Raw genomic sequence first — 5,726 nt, 5'->3', positions numbered from 1 at the left:
TATTCAAAACGGACAGAAAGGGCATTCGCATGCGGCGTGCATCGACTCCAAGGAGAAAAAAACAAACAACCAAAAAAACGACGGTGCCACATGTTTCACTCTACCTAATTAGCGTAATCAAATAACTGACCGACGATTCCTCTAAATAAGAATGCGACTTCTCGCGTCAGGTAGCCGTCAAAGGACCGGCACCGCTTCGGCGATTTTAACCAATCTGTGACAACAAAAATGAAGTTTTTTTATATGATGTAGAAAGATGAAAAGGGGGAGTAAAATTGCCGCCAAATCAGTTGCTATGCCGGGGAGAGCCCTTTCCTACATCGCGTAAAGCGCTCCATGCACCCCTACCAACGACATTAACGCGTCAATAAGAAAGTCACTAAGTAGCGGATGTCACTTCTTAGTTGCTGTCGAAGTAATATTATTGCCCTCCTTGATGGTAAAATCGATGGCAAACATGATGATGCATGCTTCACCAATCGCTCTCTAACTTTCTGTGGAATTTATTGCGGGTTTCGGTCGCTTTCTTAGGTCAATTAAGCAAATTCGTTCTAGCATCAAGACATGCGCGAAATGGCGCACTAGGCTCATCACATGATGACTCCAATGAAGAAGAGCGCGCCTCGGTATGCACTACACCAAGTGCTGTGAGGAGGAGGAGGGAAGGGAAAAGTAGAAGGCATGGAGGTTAACCAGAATAACGTCCGGTTGGCTACCCTACACCGGGGGAATGGGAAAGGGGAAACAAAGATGACAGGGAGAGAGAGGAGTGAAGGAAAGAAGGAAATTGCGGCTCTGAGAGTAAAATGTGAGTAAATGTGAGTAAAGTGCTGTGAGAGTAAAATAAAATGGCCCCAGCCTAATAAAGAGCGCGAAGAAATGATTGTATTTTTACCCTCATCGCTTATTAAAAACATGCTAAGTGATTTATGTGGTGATAAGCTTGTTTCTGTTAATGTATATTGATTAAGCAGGCTGTTCACAAGCTGTAGACCGAAGCAGGTATAGCTCCAGTAAGTGAAGTGCGCCTTCCCGCAACGCCGCCTCGGTCGCTCAGTCACCTCGGTCTAGCGAAGTCTACTTAGCAGCAAAGCCGGAGCGGCGCGCTTCAGCGCTGTAGCAGACGACGCGAAGCGCCTCCCCGAGGCCCGTGTGCGCCTGCGCCGCTTCGCTTCGATGTGCCGCCGCGCCGGACGCACTGGCCCCCCGCGGAGCGCGGCCACGGTAGGGTGGCTGAATTGGGAGGTGTTAGGACCGCGACGCCGCCGCCATTGCCTACGGAGGCCCCGCTACGCGTTCCTCCCACTGGGGTCAAATTTGGCGCTTCCGTCGGAGGCGCGGGTAGGGGGGCTAGCGCGGGGGCGCCGTGAGCACGGTGGAAGAAAAAATTTATTCTTCCACCGTGGCCGTGAGCTTGTCAGTCCCGTAGGCCACGGTGCAGTGCAAAGTAACTCTCGTGGTTGGTATAGTGCAGCTGTATTTTTCTCGCGTTTCCTAATTTTCGATCGCTTCACAACACAGCGAATCTAAGTGGCACAGAATGGGATGACGTGAAGGTCAGAGGGCGTGAGTGCTTCAGGTCTTGGGGCAAGGTTCGAGCGCACGAGGAGCGTGGGGAGATTAAAATCGTCTCCGGCGCGATCCTCCTGCTCTCGAGGCCACTGTCCGGCGGGTCTGGTGTTGCTTCGGCTCTGGCCTCACTCCGAAAGGAACTTCGGATTCTCCTGCAGCGATGCTGGGACGGCTTGAGGGCCACAGCCTGAGCAGAGCTGTGGGAAATGGAAACGTGGTGCAGCAGAAACGTCCTACGTAAGCATTTTTCAAGGAAGAACACAACTCTATTTTCCCTAATAGATCCAAGTGATGGCAGCGTAGTCGACTCACCAGTGGAGTTCTTGCACTGGCGAGGCAGTTTTACATGACCTTGTGTGCCTCTCCAGCTGTCTTTCCGCTTTCTTCATCAGCTGAGCCGCCACAAGCGTGCGACTCAGCCATAGATGAGTACGAGCTATTTTCGGCCTTCAAGTCTATAAAGCGTAATCGCAGTCCAGGAGCCCTATAACGTAAAACTATTCCAATATGTTTCAATTCCAATCTCCTGACGTCAAATTTGCGTAACCGCCAACGCAAGCACCGGGCGGTCACCCGCAGGGTTGTCTGAACAGACCAATCAAACGCTCTCCTCGTTCATAGTAGGTCACTTTTGTTTGCTTGAAGAACGAATAACATTGCCTACACTGAGCGGCTTGTCGTATCTAATTGGCTGACAAGAGGCGAGGAGAACGCTCAAGTGGAGAGGGGTTTGATGGGGCCGAGCCACTGCACTCAAAGTCAATGACTGGATGAAGAGGGTGGCGCCGGCGTCTACGACTGGTCGGCTTTCCCTTACTTAGCTTGCGGTGGCTGGTCGAAAATCGCGGCGGCATGCAACGGAAGCTCAAGAATGACGCTAAAACGGACCCTCAGCAAAGAAGAGTTGGCAGAATGAGGGGGTAAACGTGCCGAAAGTGCTCGAAAACGTTACACGGCCACGCAAGAAGTTTTATTATACGCAAATACACCCATGCGCTCCGGCGGGTGCGAGTAGCCAGCGACTGAGCGATCGGCGGCAGCCATCTTCTATTCCTTTCGGAACGGGGCAGCCTGCGGCTATTCCGAAGAAAATTGAGTTTTGTTCGACATAATAATGCATCTTTATCGCGTACACGTCACTTTGACGCAGTGAGTTCTTGCGGTTTTGTGACGTCGTGTGACAGGCAGGTGAAGTGGGTGCAGCCCAAAAACTCTTTACCAATAGCCGAGGGCTAATGGCGAAAAGGGGTCGAATCAGAAATAACTGTTTTTCTTTTTTCTGTCAAATCTTGCATAATCAGTGTGTACACATCATATCAGATGGGGAGGTATCGCGTTTTTCGTGACAGACAGGTGAAGTGGGAGTGATCGAAAAACGTTTTTGACCAATCGTGGAGGGCTGATAGCAGAATTGGAATAGAAAAGTTTGGAATAATCTTACGTTATAGCGCCCCAGGATCCGATGGTCTGACAGTCGAATTTTATGTTAAATTTTGAACACTGTTAGTGAAGCCGTTCATATCGCTAGTGAACAGGCTACTCGGTGAAGGGACTCAGCGTCTCAATGAGAGGGGTTAATCACTCTCCTTTGTAAGGACGAGTCGAGGAGCTCCGATCTGAGAGCATGGCGTCCAATCACGCTTCTGAACTGCGATTATAAGCTCATAGCAAAGTACCTGTGTATGCGACTCACGCCAGTGCCCAGCACTGTTTTGAGTCCATACCGGGCATGTAGTGTCCAGGGGCGCTCTACTCAGCTTCATGGTTTAGCAGTGAGGGACCTTCTCTTGGAGGGAAATACCAGGAAACTTCCCGGTATTCTTTGCTCCTTCGTTCAGGAGAAGGCTTTCGACATCATTAGCCATAGGTACGTTTTCCGTGTTCTGGAAGAGGCTGGTTTTAGTGTGGGTTTTCGGCAGATGGTCCAAGCTTTGTATTCTCGACCGACTTCTGCTGTTCTCATACGGGACCGCGTCTCGGGAAGGGGGGGGAGGAGGGCTTCTGTATCCCTCAGCATGTCTATACGACCTCATTCAGCCACTCGAGGACAGGTTCACTCGTGCATTTAACACTACGCGACTGCACGCAAGGGTTGTCAAGAATTTCTTGTTTCTAGCAGCCAATGTGCCACAGATTGGCTGCAGGAGGCATTCCGCTGATCTAACAGGATCGGTGTCTAGGTTTTATTGTATAACACGTATTCACTTTTTTCTCAAAAGGTTAAATCAGTGTGTCATCCACAACAAAGCCAAGAAGGTTAAGCCCTGCGTTTTGCAAAAATGTGATGTTGTGCAATAACTGCTATTTCCAATAAACATGCATTAGGTCGCAAGCGGTTTGTACTTTCTAGAATTTCTTCATCACAATGCTGATATATTGCGTGAACTTCCTCCATTTAAATTAATGTTACAATCCCAAATATGTGACTTATGTGCGGGCGACACATTCAAGGTTATTCCAACGCGCTGGCCTTGCGCGGCAATTCCTATAAGCTATATTTTCGGTAAGGCATAAGCGCGCTAATCTCGGCAAGAGGTGGTCGCAAAAACCGTTGCTGTGTCCGCAGCGTAGTCGATGCTCGCTGTTTCCATGTGGAATGAGAGCAGCGAAACATCAGTAAATTCTCTCAGCATCTACAATGTAGAGAAAAAAGTCTGGTCTGATTTAACGCATTCAAACGCAAAAACTAAGCGCTACCAAATCATTTTCCCGCTCGGAGGTATGCAGACGACCCGAGAAACTACGGCGCCCTAAACGGCGCCCCGGCCGGCAGCGCCGTCACGTGGCAGGAACGCATTTTGGGGCCAGCTTCCGGAGGCCGGTCTTCACACCTCCCCATTCTAGCCACCCTAGCCACTGTGAGCCGTGTTCACCCTATAAGAGTACACGAGCCTGTACTATCGGCCAAAAAAGTAAACGGACCATGGCTTAGGTGGCCGGAGCGGCTGCGGGGCCACACCGGGGCGCTGCTATCTCGCTCAGCGCGCTGACGGCGAGAGTTCCCTGGGTGACGCCAGACTTCCCCCTCACTCTCGCGGGGTGCTTTGTCACGCTAGATAAATTTCTAGTGCACCGTTCGGTTGCTCTACTGCTGGCAGTCGCGACGAAGGAAACCGTGCATGGGCGTCTTGCGCTGGAGTTTGAGGTATAGTAGCGGCGCCTGGTGGCGGCGCGGGAAACGACATCTGGGTCGTACCAGCTTGGGTCGTATTGAACCCTGGCTGTGGCGAAGCACGTTTCTAGGCCGAGTTTTGCGTCGATTCGCACTTTTTTCTGCCCTGTTGCGAGTGCGAAAAGGCTCGTCACTTCTCACAGACCACGCCGACCACGCTGCGAGCTCGCCGCAGCCTATAGTTTAACGAAAACGGACTCTCCGTGAGACGTAATGCTGGAAGCAGAAGGAATCGGTGACGCCGATCCGGAGAGACCTAGCCCAGCCTCGAAAAGGCGTCACCGTCATTACTTCTGCGTCGTGGGCTGCCATGAACAAGAAGGCCTGAATCCCAACATCAGATTCTACCGTTTTCCTTCGAGGCCTCACGAAGTGGAGCGTCGGGCGCGCTGCATAACTGCAGTTCGTCACGCTGAGTAAGCGAAACTTCGCGCCATGCTGACTGCTTCGCCTCTCTTGAAGCTTGCTTGAATATCTGCGTTCTAAAGTTCGGTCTTTTGCACCTACAGTCCCGACAGCAGACCGACATAACAGCAGGCATGGCTGGTAATTCACGATTCGAGACCCGGCCACAGCGACAATTAACAATTCGACCGATGCGAAGTCGTGAAGTGACCAGGTGTGTGCAAATGAGCACAAATGGTCGGGCTCATTCGATGACAATTCACTACTCCACTACGAGCAGCACAGGTTAGGAGAGTTAAATGCGCTCATCCTTGATCTCAAGCCAGCACGTTGAGGCAGCGCAGCAAGGAAGTATTGACTGCAGCACATCGATGTTCGAGCGCTGTCATTAAAACCTACATCAAGCGAGCAGCGCACGAGCTCGCGCTGCAGCGCGGTTCGCACGTACGTGCGAGCTCATATGCATTGCATCAGTTATTACCAGTTACTAAAAGGGACAGATGGCCGCTACTACAACGCAGGCATAACTACTTGTTTAGCGGCATGCAGTCAAGAAAGATTGCAGGAGGCCCGCCGT

Source organism: Dermacentor albipictus, unplaced genomic scaffold, assembly GCF_038994185.2.
Source record: "Dermacentor albipictus isolate Rhodes 1998 colony unplaced genomic scaffold, USDA_Dalb.pri_finalv2 scaffold_88, whole genome shotgun sequence".
Lineage (NCBI taxonomy): Eukaryota > Metazoa > Arthropoda > Arachnida > Ixodida > Ixodidae > Dermacentor > Dermacentor albipictus.
This window is presented reverse-complemented; position numbering follows the sequence as displayed.